Source organism: Candoia aspera, chromosome 4 (assembly GCF_035149785.1).
Source record: "Candoia aspera isolate rCanAsp1 chromosome 4, rCanAsp1.hap2, whole genome shotgun sequence".
Taxonomy (NCBI): domain Eukaryota; kingdom Metazoa; phylum Chordata; class Lepidosauria; order Squamata; family Boidae; genus Candoia; species Candoia aspera.
In genome coordinates, this window is record NC_086156.1 from 111,685,188 (window position 1) to 111,702,097 (window position 16,910).

The 16,910-nt window shown below is 42.4% G+C and overlaps 1 gene segment (V, D, J or C); it reads left to right on the forward strand.

Annotated features, from left to right (window-relative positions):
* The window catches only part of LOC134497121 (immunoglobulin heavy variable 3-21-like), a 132,850-nt gene that overhangs the window by 56,199 nt on the left and 59,741 nt on the right, over window positions 1–16,910 (forward strand).

The following is a 16,910-nucleotide window of genomic DNA, read 5'->3' on the forward strand; positions in this document are numbered from 1 at the left end:
CTGTGTGCTGGTGTCCTATCAGCCAGGAACCACCCTGAGACAAGGAACAGGTCTCTAGTGCTTTATTACTGCCACATAACAGAAAATCCCAACAAACTGAAGAAGCGTGGGAAAAACCCAGACATATAAACCCCAAAGGTTAAGGCGGGCCCAATCTGTGTCTCTTGGAATGGCTACCTAATTTCTCAGTGCTAGGCATGCGCTTTACAGCCTGGAGGGGAGCCCCCTGCTCGCCATCCTTACTCTTGACAGCTGGTCCCTCTCTTTGGGTGCCATGTGGTAGGCCTGGAATTCCCCTTTCTACATGCAGGTCTTAGCAGCAATAGGGCTAATGGTGAATTAAGTTAGGGAAGACAAAAAAGAACAAAGATTTCACCCTTTCTGAATGGAAATGTAACTGGACCGTGAATAAAATGATTAAGATATTCCTTTACTTTACTTTGAACCTACTCTGTCTAAGCATGTAATTGTTTATGCTTGGGAGGGCTGAGTGTTTAAGATCAATAACCTGTGTTCTTCTGACATGCTCATTAAATTATCAGAGATAAAATTCTTTTTCTGTGCACAGCTCCTCCGCTGTGTAAGCTCTGCTCCAATTCAGTGGTACTAGCTGTCCACTAATTGGCTTAAAAAATAAGGGATAAAAAACATCAGGCCCATGGTAGGCTAAATGAGGTCATGTTATAATACTTATAATAGCAAAGGAATGTAGATCAGGGGTTCTCAAGTCAATTGCAGGGAAAGTCATTAAGCCCTCTGCCTCATCTTCAATGGTTTTACACTAGGGGGCACTGAGGGTCTGAATAATCCCTCTGAATATGGAGCAAGTAGAAAGGGTGTAGTCAGAGGAGATGACAGTTCTGAGCCTTTTTCCTAGATGGGAACAAAGAAAAAGAAGAACAAGGGGCTTCAATCACAGTTGCCAAAGACCTGGATGACAAGCCAGTTCATCAGGGACCTTTCAAACACCAGTAGGAGGGGGGCCATTCGAATCTCAGGCGAAACCGAGTTCCAGAGGGCAGCTGTGGTGATCCCAAAGTGCACTGCTGGGATCCCAATCAATGGCATTGTTTCATCAAAGCAACCCTGAACACAGTAGTCCTTCCAGATCAGATCACCAGATCATCCAATAGTGAACAACACCTTGAATCACTGTCAGAATCCAACGGGCAACCAGTGCACCTTGCAAAGGTGATATAGTGCAAAGGCATACAGATGCAAGCATATAATAATAATAATAATAATAATAATAATAATAATAGCAATAATAATAATAATAATAAGTCTTGCTTGATTTCTCTGAGGTATTTCCATCAGTTCAAAATATTGTGTGAAAGCTGTGTGCAAAGAAATCTATACCAAAATGCCCTGAGGGGCTCTTTTCTCAGAAGCGATATGAAATCAAGGCTCAATTTCAACTTTAATGGAGCCCCCTGGTTTCCATTCCAGGCTACACCCACCAACACAAAGTTCTTGCACTCTCCTGAATCCCTTCCTGTCAATTTCCCTCCATTCATTTAAGGGACGTGAAATGAGCTTGTAGCTAAACTTGGTGTCCTTTCTGGCAGTCCTCAGAGGTAATTCTATCCTCTGTACAGAGTTTCTTTCCAGTTTAATTCTTTAATTCAGGAAAATTTATTGAAACACATTTATTTTTTTTAGGAGTTCAGTCCGAGGTCCAATTGGTGGAGTCTGGAGTGGATGTGACAAGGCCTGGAGAGTCCTTCCACCTCTCCGGCCAAACCTCTGGATTGCTAGAGGAAGCCTGACAAGATATTCTCTTCTTGAATTGAAGATGAAGGGAACCTCTGCCTCTACAATTGGAAAAGACTGGTAATGGTACCTGGTATTGGGAGCCCTTGCACACAATACCGTATCTGACGATCACTGATGTAATACCTATGGTTGTCCCTTTGAACTTGTCTATTTCTCCAGCAGCTTCCATGAGGATAAAATAGAAATTATATTATAAATTTGCGATGAAAAGAGCCCTTTGTTTTTTTTTTCTCCAGCAGGCTAAATTGCTCAGCCTCTCCATGACTTCTCTCTTGCCCACATAGTAGCAACCTCTTGGTGAAATATGAAAGAGGCTCACAAAATCTGCCTGAATTAAAAGGGTTCCATCCGAGGAAATATGTAAAGTGAAAGCCATAGAAAAGGAATTTTCCAAGAAGAACTCCTACAGTTTCAAACACACTTTTACGGAGGGTTCATTCTAACTTCATTATCCAGGAAGCCATGGTTTGTGGTCCTCTCTACGAAGCAACACTCTCTGCTCCATACAGATTAAGGATGAAATGCCTGCTTCCCTCACTGTTTCATCCTTCTCAGCTATACAGAATTTCTCAACAGCAGGGACCGTAAGAATTATTCTGCTCTCAAGAAAAACACAAAACACAGACAGACCAGAGTTTGACAGATGATCAACGCTGCCATCCTGTGTGCCTAGAGGGAACCTGGGATGAGGGAGGGACAGGGCAGCCTCGGCTCACTGTGGGAAGAGAAGTCTCTTTTGGTGGCAGGTCTGCAGAGAGGACCTGGATGGCCACCTCTCAAGGACAGTTTCTATAAGATGAGCGAGAAGGTTTTTCCTAACTAATTCATTCTATAACTTTATGAGATTTAAGAGAAAAGAGAAGAACTCCACCCCCCCATCTCCAGAAAATACAATCTCGCAGAAAGTAACCCATCGAAAGCAATTTCCTATAATATAATGGAAGATCTGCTTTGGATTTCTCCCTAAACCTGCTTAGTTCTCCTGGAGATCCTTCATTTCCTCTTACCATAATTCCTATTTTTGACGGCAAGAATCTCCTATATGTACACAGACAAACACACACACAGACAAACACATGCACACCTGCCCACAAATATATGCATTTGGAAGTTTAAATATGTTTTAAAAAAAATTCCTCTGTCTGCAGTCGAAATCTACTAATAAAAAAAGGATGCGGCAAGACCTGCAAGGGTGTGGTGTGGTGTGACACCAAGGAAGGGGGCAGAAGCCAGAAAATAAGGCCTAAAAAACTTGAGCCCAAGGGTAGCCTAATTGAGGTCATGTTATAATACCTGTAATAGCAAAGGAACGTAGATCGGGGTTCTCAAGTCAATTCTAGGGAAAGTCATGTTCTAGGTGGTTCAGGAAAATTGCCTTCCCACCTGCCGTCCTCCCCACCTCCAGCAAAAGAATGACCTCCACCGCCCTTATTCTTACAAGCCCTGATTCTATCCCCAACTCTCTCACTGGACCTCTTTTGGTCTTCCGGAGCTCAGTAACTTCTTCCTACCTCCCTTCTCCAATTAGATCACAGGAATCAACCTGGAGGGTTAAGAGTTCTGGCTCATCTGCTCCAGTTTTCGACTAGGGGGCACACTTGGTCCGCAAAATCCCTCTGAATATTGAGCCAGGAGAAAGGGTGTATTCAGAGGGGATGACACTTCTGAGGATGATCATTTCCACCATTTTTAGATGAAAGGAAGGGTCTGCAGGCCTTGTCTCACTTCGGAGGCATCATTGCATTTACTCTCATTTTCCAGAGAAACCACTGAAGGCAATTCAAAGAAATTTAACGTCCCAGGAGATTACATTCCTCACCATGAAGCCACATCTGAGTTGAGAACAGATGTGCTTTGCTAAATGTAGAACAAACTGAATTGTTTGGAAAAAGAAAAGTCATTTATTTCTGTTTCTCAGTCCACGGATTAACTGTAGGAGAGCGATTTTTTTGAGTCTTAGTATGAATTAACTCTGGGCAGTTAAGAACAGATAAGAAGACCATAAAAATGGCCACCCAAAAACCTCCCAATATTTGTAATCAGTATGGCTGCTGAGTTGAAAAACCAATCCATTAAGAAACATTATGGAGGCTACCAATGATTTATATTCCAACTTTGAGACTTGGATTTCTATGTAAAATTGATATGTGGCCTATTAATTGGGCCTCATGGCTTGGTCTGCATTGACTTAATTTTGATTTCTTCCAAAGAACGTGGTCAAGGGAACAACGGTGGAGCGACCACTTTGAACTCCGATGTGCCTTCCTCTTTATTTCCGGACTGTAACATGGCTATTTGGGGAAATTTCAATGCCTGATTTCTTTCTGTCCCCTTAAAACCCTTACATTAAGTGAGGAGCGTCTGTCAGAAGCTTTAATTATTCCAGTGTAAAGCTGCCCTTTCATCTATGTGCCATTTCTGAAAGGTGTGTTGAAAGACATCTATACCTCAAAGCCCCGAGGGGCTGTTTTATGCTGATCTATATGTAAATCAGGCCACAATTTCCCCTTTAAAGGAGCCCCAGGGTGTCTCTTTTCAGGCTACACTCACCAACACAAAGTTTGTGCCCTCTCCTGAATCCTTTCCTGTCAAGTCCCCTCTATTCTTTTACGGGAGCCAAAATGATCCTGTGGCTGAATTTGGTTTCCTTATTAGCAGTCCTCAGAGGTAATTGGTTCCCTCCTATTCAGGTTCTTTCCATTTTAAATCTTGCATAAAGGAGAACTCATTAAAATAACTTTTATTTTAGGTGTCCTGTCAGAGGCCCAGTTGGTGGAGTCCGGAGGGGACGTGAGAAGGCCTGGAGAGTCCCTCCGCCTCTCCTGCCAAGCCTCTGGGTTCGACTTTGGCAACTACTACATGAGCTGGGTGAGACAGGCCCCTGGAAAAGGGCTGGATGGGTGGCATCCATGTATACCAGTTCCAGTACTTACTACTCGGACAAAGTGAAGGGACGTTTCACCATCTCCAGGGACAACTCCAAAAGCCAAGTCTATCTGCAAATGAACAGCCTGAAGCCAGAGGACCCGGCAGTCTATTACTGTGCGAGGGACACAGTGAGAGGAAGTGAGTCTGAAGCCTGGCAAAAACCTTCCCTTCCTCAGTTCAGCTCTGCAAGTCAGCTCAGCCCCAGAAGGCTGGATTTTCCCAGGAGACTTGAGAGGGACCTGAGAAAGCTACCTGAGTGCCAAGAGGAACAAAGAGCAAAGAGCTGATCTTGGCCTGGTCATTCTGGGATCTGTTTTCCATTTGGATAGGAAGAAAATGGCAAATCTCAGCACCCTCCTGAAAGACAGCAAAGGGAAATTGTTCTCAAGTTCTGCTTTCAAAAAGTATCAGGAAATACAGAATTGATTCAGTAATTAGAACTCTTCATTCTTTTATTGGCTTTGAAGTTCAACCCTCATTTACTCTTTCTTGAGATGCAGATCTTCCCCTCTCCCTCTTTATGTGCATTTGTTTCTGTGTCTATATAGTTTCCCTCCCTCTATCCATAGATGCACTACATATATGTACAGACAAAAAGACACACACACATGAACGCATGTACACACAAATAGGCATTTGAAAGTTTAAATACGTTTACAATCATTTTCCTCTGCTAGCAGTAGAAATGTAGTAATAAATTCAGGATGCTCCAAGGCCTGCAAGAGTGTGGTGTGGTTTGACACCAAGGAAGGGTGCAGAAGTCAGAAAAGAAGGCCTAAAAACATCAGGCCAAGGGTAGCCTAATTGCGGTCGTGTCATAATACTTAGAATAGCAAAGGAACGTAGATCGGGGGTTTCAAGTCAGTTCCAGGGAAAGTCAAGTTCTAGGTGGTTTAGGAAAATTGCCTCCCCACCTGCCGTCCTCCCCAGTAACTTCTGGATGGGAGAAAGGTTTGAATCGCTCAGCCTCTTTTCTCAACAGGAAAATTAAATGGAAAAAAATATTGAAATAACTCCTATGGTCTCACCTTGTAGTTTTTGATCAGTGATTTATGAAAATCAACACCGGAACTTCCACATGGGAGTGCTAGGTTTTTATTTATAAAATGTAACCTTGCTCTATCTCTTAGGTAAGAATTATTCAACATGCCTGTCTTGACTCCTATAAGGAATTGCCCAAAATTTCAAAATTCTTTTAAGAAAATCCATATTATGTGAATGGATAGTGTATCTCCTTTATCCAAATTTATATATAATTTCAAGGATGATAGAAGATTGTCCCTTAGTTTAGATGCATTTCTTGCATTCCAATTGGGAGACGACAAAGTGATTGATTATCTTTCTCAGCCATTTGGGAAAAGGTTTGTTTTAAACAGATTTCTTGACTTTGCGACTGTCATGTTCCCCGTTCCGGTGTTGCTACATCGTACCGGTTCGCTTGCCGTGGTGCTGATACGTGTACTGGCTGGGAGGGTGCTGCTGGGAACCTTGTACAGTAAACGAGCTGGATTGTGCCAGGGAGGAATGTGTTTCGGCTATCTCTTAAATGTCAAGGTCTTTTAGCCCGTTGATCAGCAGAGCTCATTAGGAGCACCTGGGAATGTGGGGAGGGATGCTTGCGAGGGAGGGGGTGAGGTGAGGTTTGCAAAGACGCTATTTAGTTTGAGTTTAGGCACGCTTTCCTCATTCTCAGCTTTTTACCTGTTTGCACTCTTTTCTAAATAAACCAAGAACCTGAATCAAGATTGTAAGTCTGGGAGTTTTATTTGGATTAAGGCAATCATCAAAGAGATGTGCGGACCTTCAACGATTGTGCTACGCATATAATTCTCAATAGCTTAGTCTACATCATATGATCTTTTTATCGTAAAATCCACAGAGAAGCTTCTCAAGTGAGATGGATGATGATGAAAACTGAAATATAAATAAATAAAAAGTCTAGTTTCATTGACACTTCATATTTATAGAAAAATCCCTCATACTTTTTCTTTTGAAATCACCTATGACTTCCCACTCTGTCTCTTAAGTAGCTACTAAATAATTCTTGGTTGGTGCTCGCCAATCTTAGTGACATGATTTGACATATAAAAAAATTACGCGTTTTATTTCCTCCAACGTCCTGAGTCCTAGAACAACTGGCCCATAATCTGAAAACAGTTTCAAAGAAATAACTCATGTGAATGGAGAGAGTGATTATTTTCTCTGAGGACAAATTTAAATTAAGGGACATTTCTCCTCTCCTCTCCTCTCCTCTCCTCTCCTCTCCCCTCTCTCTTGTGTGAAATATATCTTCAAGGAAAGGTGGAAGGTCAATGCACTGAGTGCCTCTTTTGTCCTGAGGACTGTATGTTCATGGACAGCTTCTGCTTTAATTGAACAATACAAAATGGCCAAAAGGGGTCCTGTGAATGTAGAGATGGAGTTTATGTAAAAAAAGTGGGATACAGTTTGAAGAAATAAAGAAAAATAAAAAGAGGATAAAATTATGTTTTCCTCTAAGTCTCATATTTAGCAAAACCAGAGTCATTTACTCTGAATGAATGGTAAAAGATGAAAAAGGGATGTTCAGAGTTATGCTCCTATCATGCAGAATACAAAACCCATATAGAGAAGGTTCTGACCAACAATATGCTCTTCCAACCCGGTCTGCCTGGAGTAAAACAAGGGCGAGGGAAGAACGAGGGGGACCTGCTTCAATCTGGCTGGAACAGCCTCTTTTGGGTGGAGGTCTGCAGAGAGGGTCTGGCTCCCCACCAGTTAGGTATGGTTTGTACTAGACAAACGAGGTGGTCCTTCCAAACTCGCTTTTACACGATTTCATGATATTTAGGAGAAAAAAATAAGAATACACGACCTCAGGAAAATACACTATCTCATAGAATAACCCATCAAAAGGAATTTCCTGTCATATAACAAAAGTGCGTTTTTTGATTACTCCCTAGACCAGCTTAACTTTCCTGGAGCTCTTTCATTTCTTTTGAGCCCTAACTACCATTTCTTAATGAAAGAATCTCTCTGGAAAGTTAAGTAGATGCCTCCCCTCCTCAGGTTTTCCACCAGGGGGCAGTGTTGCCACACGGAATGTGTGAGGTGGGGGTGGGGGTGGGAGAGGGGGACAAAGGAAGGGTCTGCAGGCCTTGTCTCACTTCGGAGACATCATTACTTTTACTCTCATTTTCCTGAGAGACCACTGAAGGCAATTCAGAGAAATTTAACATCCCAAGAGATTAAATTCCTCACAACGAAGCAATATCTGAGTTGAGAACAGATGTGCTTTGCTAAATATAGAACAAACTGAATTGTTTTGAAAATGAAAAGTCATTTATTTGTGTTTCTCAGTCCATGGAATAAGTGTAGGAGAGCAAGTTTTTTGAGTCTTAGTATGAATTAACTCTGGGCAGTTAAAAACAGATAAGAAAACCATAAAAATGGCAACCCAAAAACCTCCCAATATCTGTAATCAGTATGGCTGCTGACTTAAAAACCAAACCATTAAGAAACATTATACAGTCTTCCAATGATTTATATTCTAACTTTGAGACTTGGATGTGTATGTAAAATTGATCTGTGGCCTATTAATTGGGTGTTATGGCTTGGTCTGCATTGACATAATTTTGCTTTCTTCCAAAGAACGTGGTCAAGGGAACAACTGTGGAGCAACCATTTTGATCTTGGATGTGCCATCCTCTTTATTTCCACACTGTAGCATGGCTATTTGAGGAAATTTCAATGCCTGATTTCTTTCTGTCACCTCAAAACCCTTACATTAAGTGAGGAGCATCTGTCAGAAGCTTTAATTATTGCAGTGTTGAAATAAATCTATACTTCAAAGCCCCAAGGGGCTCTTTTATGCTGAGCAATATGTAAATCAGGCCACAATTTCCCCTTTAAAGGAGCCCCAGGGTGTCTCTTTTCAGGCTACTCCCACCAACACAAAGTTTGTGCCCTTTCCTGAATCCTTTCCTGTTGATTCCCCTCTATTCTTTTACGGGAGCAAAAATGATACTGTGGCTGAATTTGGTTTCCTTACTAGCAGTCCTCAGAGGTAATTGGTTCCCTCCTATTCAGGTTCTGTCCATTTTAATTCTTGCATAAAGGAGAACTCATTAAAACAACTTTTATTTTAGGTGTCCTATCAGAGGCCCAGTTGGTGGAGTCCGGAGGGGACGTGAGGAGGCCTGGAGAGTCCCTCCGCCTCTCCTGCCAAGGCTCTGGGTTCAGCTTCGGCAGCTTTGGCATGCACTGGGTGAGACAGGCCCCTGGAAAAGGGCTGGAATGGGTGGCATACATAAACTCTGCTTCAAGTGACCTTAAGTACTCGGACAAAGTGAAGGGACGCTTCACCATCTCCAGGGACAACTCCAAAAGCCAAGTCTATCTGCAAATGAACAGCCTGAAGCCGGAGGATACGGCTGTCTATTACTGTGCGAGAGACACAGTGGGAGGAAGTGAGTCTGAAGCCCGGCAAAAACCTTCCCTTCCTCAGAGCAGGTCTCCAAGTCACCCCAGCCCCAGAAGGGTGGATTTTCCCAGGGGACTTGAGAGGAACCTGAGAAAGGTGCCTGAGTGCCAAGATGGATAAGGAAGAGTTCTTGGCATGGGCAATGTGGGAGTTATTTTCCATTTCGATGGGAGCAAAGCAGAAAATCTCAGCAAAGAAAGTATACTGAATCATTGAAAAAGATAAAAAAAATCCTCAAAGACAGCAAAGGCAATGTGCTCACATGTTCTGCTGTCAAACTTTCCTTAGAAATACAAAATTGGATTCATTAATTAGAATTCTTCATGCTTCTTTTGGTTCTGCAGTTCAACCCTCATTGATTCTTTCTTCAGACACGAATCTTCCCCCCTTTGGGTTCATGTGTCTCTGTGTGTATATATATTCTCTCTCTCTCTCTCCACAAACACACAACTGCATGCCTGCACACGTTTGAAAATTTACATATCTTTAAAATCATTTTCCTCTGCTAGCAATAGGGATGTAGCCAGGTAATAAACTCAGGATGGTCTAAGATCCCCAAGAGTGTGGTGCGGTGTGGCACCAAGGAAGGGGGCAGAAGGCAGAAAATAAGGTGTAAAAAGATCAGAAAAGGGTAGTGTAAATGAGGTCATGTTATAAGAAATATAAGGAAAATGTTGCTAATCAAGAACCTCCTCTCTCAGGAGCCCTCTGGGTCTGCAAACTTTGGACTGTGTAGCTTCTTGGTAGTTACTGGTACCACCTTCTCTCAAACACAGGGGTGCCTTGACCTGGTGTCCTGCAGACTAACTTCCTAGAATCCCTCAGCCTCCTTCCGTAACAAATATAGCCAAATAAATCCTGTGGTCTCATCTTGTGAGACCTGTAGTTTTTTCCGTGTGATTAAAGGAAATCAGCCCCAAAACTTCCACACTGTAGGCAGTCCCTCATGTAACCAGGCTCTATGCCACGGAGAGTTTTATACGAAGTGACCAGCACCTTGAATCGAACCTGTGCAGCTTGCAAAGTAGAGTTATTAGGTAGGCATATGGAGGGAAGCCCATCACTTCCTGCACCACTGCATTCCGAACCAAGTGAAGCTCTGGGGTGGTCTTCAAGGGCAGCCCCACATATAGTGAGCATGAGTGACTTGGCCTTTCTTTAGGAGAAAAACCAAGAATCCCCCACCCACAGAAAATGCAAAATAATAGAGTAATGCTTCAAAATTGATTTCCTATCTCCTGGAGATCCTTCATTTCTCCTCAGCCCTATTTACCATTTTTGACTGCCAGAATTTCCTGGGAAAGTTAAGTAGATGCCTCCTCTTCTCACATTTTACACCAGCGGACAGTGCTGTCCCTCTGAATCTCTTTCCCTATGTGTGGGGATGGGGGTGGGGCAGGGGAATAAAGGAAGGGTCTGCAGACATTGACACATTTTGGAGGCAACATTTCTTTACTCTTATTTTCCTCATAGATCACTGAAAATCTCTCAAGGAAATGTTACATCTCAGGACGCCACGATCCTCACTCAGGCCAGGTTTCAGCTGACAACAGATGTGCTCTGCTAAATGTTGAGGAATCTGAACTCCTTGGGGAATTAAGACATTTATTTGTATTTTTCACTCACAGGGAGCTTATTTCAGGACATTAGTATCAGTTTTAGTCTTGCCTTTATCCTTATTTCAATTTGTACAGCAACCCATCTTCTGGAATCAACTCTGTGCAGCTAGCAACCGATAAAATCACCGTACAAAATAACAACCCCAAAACAAGCAATATATAAAATCCATACAAATGTCAATTGAAAACCAATCTAATAAACAGAAAAGACCCAACAGGGTCCAACTGTTTCTGCTTTTTCTGGGGTTTCCCTGATTCTGGCTCTGAGACTTGGACGTGTAAGTGCAATTCAACTGAAGCTTATAATGGTGCCTTAAGGCTTGGTCTCCATTCGATGTTCTGGGTTTCTTCAAAGAACGTGGCCGAGGGAACCACTGTGGAGCAAACCTCCTGAACTCACATGTGCCATCCTTTTCATGTTCGGTCTCTCACATGGCTGTTTAAATTATTCTCAGTGCTTATTTTCCTCCCTTTAGATTAAAACACTTTCCTGAACTGCAGTGATTATATCAGATCTCCTTTTACTAACTCCCTTATTCCATAATAATAATAATAATAATAATATTCACTGTCTTGACTATTTTTCGCTCTGGAAAATTATTTGAAATGGTGTGTGCAAAGATATATTTACATGAAAGCCCTGAGCGGCTCTTATATCCCAGGTGATATGTAAATCAAGGAACAATTTCCCCTCTAAAAAAGCCCCATGGTTTTCCGTTTCAGGCTACACCCCCCAAGACAAAGTTTCTGCACTTTCCCAAAGCCTTTCTTATCAATTCCCTCCATTCATCTGAGGAAGCAAAAATGATCCTGTGACTGAACTTGGTGTCCTTCCTAGCAGTCCTCAGAGGTAATTCTTTCCACACTAATCAGGTTCTTTCCATGTGTTCTGCTTGTATACAGGAGATTTCACGGAAACACCTTTCTTTGTAGATGTCCAGTCAGAGGTCCAGTTGGTGGAGTCTGGAGGAGACGTGAGAAGGCCTGGAGAGTCCCTCCGTCTCTCCTGCCAAGTCTCTGGCTTCACCTTCAGCAGCTGTTGGATGAGATGGGTGAGACAGGCTCCAGGGGAAGGACTGGAATGGGTTGCAGTTATTTGGTATGATGCCAGTAAGCAGTTCTATGCAGAGTCTGTGAAAGGGCACTTCACCACCTTCAGGGACAACTCCAAAAGCCAGTTCTATCTGCAAATGAACAGCCTGAAGCCAGAGGACACGGCAGTCTATTACTGTGTGAGAGACACATTGGGAGGAATTGAATCTGAAGTCTGGGAAAAGAATACCTTCCCTTGATGAGAGAATATCTGATTCTGAAGGCTGGATTTTCCACACTTGAGGGGAACCTGAGAAAGTTGCCTGATTGCCCAGAGAAATGAAGAGCAGATCTTGACATGGGCATTGTGGGAGATGTTTTCCATGTGGTTGGGAGGAAACCTGAAAAGATAGTTTTAAAAAAAATGAACAGAAGGACAAGTGAATGATAATGTGGTTTCCTCACTTTGGGTGTTGAGTGGACCTAGAAATTGCAGATTGCAATTCACATTGCAAATCCCTGTTTCTTCTCCTAGTGTCATCTTGGCATCTAATCAATTCTCATTTCTTTAGGAAACCATGGATAAGGAAAAAAAGGTTTTTCACACTTTTTGGACCACATTCTGTTAGATTCTAGTCCCTGTTCAAACAACTGTTGTCCATATTTGGTAGAAGAATTGATTCTAGGAACACTGTTCTGAACTGGTAGAGAGCTGCAGTGCACAGTTTCATTTAACCTGAAATAAAAGCCCCTTTGGTCATTCATAGTGATTAAACTCTTCTTCCTCAGTTCCACGTTCAGCCTGTAGTGCAGAGACACATTGCAGTGAAGTCCAGGGAGGGGTGCCAAGATGTGGAGGGAGCACTGCCCCTCCCTTTTTTTGGATTTCCATCCAACTTTCTTTTTTCCTGAAAATTTCTGAGAAGCTGCACTTTGAAATCTAATGCATATCTACCTATGGGTTCTAATTTATTTCATCAAGAACTAATTTCTTATAAACCTCACTTTTGTGTTTCTGTGTCTATTTTCCACCCAACTGCAGTAGAGCTTGGGGGGGTGGGATGAGAGGAGAAGGACAAATGCAATACTGGTGCTCCAATTTGTCTCCTCTGCTTCCATTAGAGGGGGATGTCTTCTGTCCATCTACAACAGAAGTAGAAATCAGCCCTCTAGTGAGAACTTTGGGACTCTATTGTTTGAGGTATCCAATCAGAGAGTTTGCTGGAAGGAAACAAAAAAATTATTAATATGGCCCGAAGATTCCAATTTCAACTTTATTGTTTGTAATCTGATCTGGATGAGACTGGCTTCAGATAGAATGCTGGAATGGGGCGTCATATAATGCCATGGCAGCGTGCAAGAAATGCAACTGTGGCATAATCCTTCTAACTATCCAAACAGCCATAGCCATATGGAGGAAATCTTTGCCGGGAAAGGATCTCATGGGGACATTGGGAAGAGGCCTCCCCTCCTCACTTTCCACACCAGGGGGCAGCGTTGCCACACTGAATCCCATTGGCTGTGTGTGGGGTGGGGGTGGGGCGGGCAGATCAAAGAACCCTCATTGGATGTGGTCTCATTTGGGGGGCATCACTATTTTTCTCTGTTATTCTTGTAAAAGTTCACTGAAAAGATCTCTAGGACATTTCACATCCGGGGAGGCTCCAGTCCTCCCTGTGAAGCCACGTCTGAGTTGACAAAAGGTGTGCTTTGCTAAACACAGAGCAGACTGAATTCTTTGGAGAATGCAATGGGATTGATAAGTATTTCTCAGTCCACAGAGAGAGTGTATTTCCTGACATTTTTATTAGTTATGATTTTAGTATTGATATTGATATTACTACTGCCTCTATTATTGTTGTTTTTGTTGTTATTTCAATTAGTATGGTTGCCCATCTCGCCGAACCAACTCTGGGCTACTAACAACTGATAAAAAACGCACACAAAGTAACAACCCCAAATAACCAGTTTATGATATCCATACAACTGCTGAGTTAAAAAACAATAGTAAGCAAAGAAAACACCATAGGCTCAATTGAGTTTTTCTCTCCCCGTGATTTCTCTGATTCAGCTCCCTCTTACAAATTGTGCCTCGTAGCTAGGTCGGCATTCTTTTGGATCTCTTCAAATGGGGAAGGTGGAAAAAATGTCCTGAGCATAGACGTCCTGTTCCTTTCATGTCTCTTTCAAAAGTTATTTGCAAATGACAAACCAAGATTGTGATCTGGATCATTTTTTTCTTACTGGATTAACAAAAGAGGCTTATTAAAGGGACAAAGAGTGAAGGGACAAATCTGTGTAAATACCCATGTAAGGAATATGCAAAGAAACCTGTAACTCAATGCCCTGAGGGGCTCTTTTATCCCAAGTGGTATGCAATTCAACAGACAATTTCCTCTTTAAAGGAGCCCCATGTTTTCCCTTTTCAGGCTATACACACCAACCCAAAGTTTGTTCAGTTTCCTGAATCCTTTCCTATCAATTTCCCTCCATTTGTCTGAAGGAGCAAAAATGGTCCCCTGGCTAATGTTGGTGTCCTTATTTGTAATCCTCCAAGGTAATTCTTCTCTCTCTACAGAATTTCGTTCTATTATCTGCTTTTGTCTTCAGGAGATCTCACTGAGACACCTTTATTTACTAATTTATTTTTTAGGAGTTCAGTCTGAGGTCCAGTTGGTCCCCGGAGGGGACGTGAGAAGGCCTGGAGAGTCCCTCCGTCTCTCCTGCCAAGCCTCGGATTCAACTTTGGGGGCTATATAATGGACTGGGTGAGAAAGGCCCCTGGAAAAGGGCTGGAATGGGTTGCAGTTATTTGGTACGATGCCAGTAAACAGTTCTATGTAGAGTCTGTGAAGGGACAGTTCACCATCTCCAGGGACAACCCCAAAAGCCAACTCTACCTGCAAATGAACAGCCTGAAGCCAGAGGACATGACAGTCTATTACTGTGCGAGAGACACAGTGGGAGGAAGTGAGTCTGAAGCCTCGCAAAAACATTCTATTCCTCAGAGCAGGTGTCCAAGTTGATTCAGTCACAGAAGGTTGAATATGTGTATTAGGACTGAGAAGCAGCATATTCCTGTCCATCATAGCAAATGGGAATAAGTAACCTGGAGTTATCAGTGTGGAACCTGGTTAGCCATTTTGTAGGGGAGACCAAGGAAAATTCAGGGCAGTAGAATAAACTGGACAGTTTTTTAAAAAAGTTAAAATTTAATTTGAGGTAGAAAGATGATTACCTCCAATTCTTCCCTGATCTATTTTACAGTTCAGTCCCATTTGGTTGTCAGTATTGCCAAGTCTCCCCAGTTTAATTCTTGACTACATGTTGCTCCCTTCTCCTTCCTTCTACATTGATATATATGTTCAGTCTCCTTAATCCTGAACTGCTCTCCCCTCAGCCAGGCAGAGCCAAGAGAGCCCAACATGGTCTGTTGCTCATCTCCTCTCCCAGAAGCCTTCTGGGTCTGTACAGTTTGGACAGTCTTCATGCCTCGGAGCAGCTGCCTAGTAGTTCCTGCTACCTCCAGCTATCAACCCCGGGATGCCTTGGCCTGGCGTCCTCCCCTCTGACTTCAGATTCTGGGAAAGACTGGATTCCTTCCACCTCTTTCCTTAACAGTCAAACTGAAAGAGAAAGAAAATCATGAAATAAGTCCTATGGTCTCATCATTTTTTTTACTTTTATTATTTATTTACTTACTTACTTACTTACTTACTTATTTATTGTATTTTAATAATCCTTCTTAATATCAATGGCAATAGGCATATTAAGGAAATATTTGCCCGTAAAGCATCTCTGTGGGGAATTGGGCAGAGGCCTGCTCTCCTCACTTCCCACACCAGGGGGCAGCATTGCCACACGGAATCCCATTGCCTGTGTCTGGAGTGGGGGTGGGGTAGGGAGATAAAACAAGTGTCATTGGAGACGGCCTCCTTTGGGCGGCACCATTCCTTTTTCTGTTATTTCCATAATTGTTAATTGAAAAGGTCTCAAGAAAATTTCACAACTCAGGAGGCTCCACTCCTCAATGTGGAGCCATGTTTGAGTTGACAACAGATGTGGTTAGCTAAATACTGAGCAGACTGAATTCTTTGGAGAATAGAAAATGATTTATTAGCATTTATCAGTCCATGGAGGGAGTGTATTTGCTGGCATTTTTATTATCATAGGGATTGGTATTTTTTTTTTTTTTACCTTTATTTTCTGTACCACCTTTATTATTTTTTATAAATAACTCAAGGTGGGGAACGTGCTCATTACTCCTTCCTCCTCCTATTTTCCCCAAAACAACATCCCTGTGAGGTGAGCTGGGCTGAGAGAGACTGACGGGCCCATGGTTACCCAAACTATTGTTATTGTTATTGTTGTTATTGTTTTTTCAATTTGTATGGCTGCTCGGCTTGCCAAGTTAATGCAGGGTAACAAGCAACTGATAAAAACACAGCACCAAATACTAGCCCAAAACAGGCAATAAATAAAATCCATTCAACTGCTGTGTTAAAAACCAATCTAATAGGCCAAGAACACACCTTAGGCTCTATCTGGCTGTTCTCTCCCCGCAATTTCTCTGATTCAACTCTGACCTACAAATTGTGCTTCGTAGCTTGCTAAGCGTTCTTTTGGGTGTCTTCCAAAGGGCAAGGAAGGCGGAAAAAATTTCCTGAACCCAGATGTGCTCTTCGTTTCATCCTCTAGCTCTAAAATTTCTCTTTCAAAAGTTCTTATTGCTAGTCCATTATCTCTTACGTTGAATTAATTTTGAGAAGTGGTGAAATTTTGTATTTCTTTGTTTTAATTACTCTAATGTAAACCTGCCCTTTCTTCTATGTCCTCACAGCAAAAAACAAAAACAAAAAACCTTTTTCACTTTTTGTAGCACTGGAAAGTTGTGTTGATAATCACCAGTTTAGAATGCATGCAGGGAAATCTAGGAGATCAATGGCCTGAGGGCCTTTTTATCCCAAGCGATATGCAAAGCAGCAGACAATTTCCTCTTTAAAGGAGCCCCGTGGTTTCCCCTTTCAGGCTACACCCACCAACCCAAAGTTTGTGCACTTTCCTGACTTCTTTCCTGCCAATTCCCCTCCAGT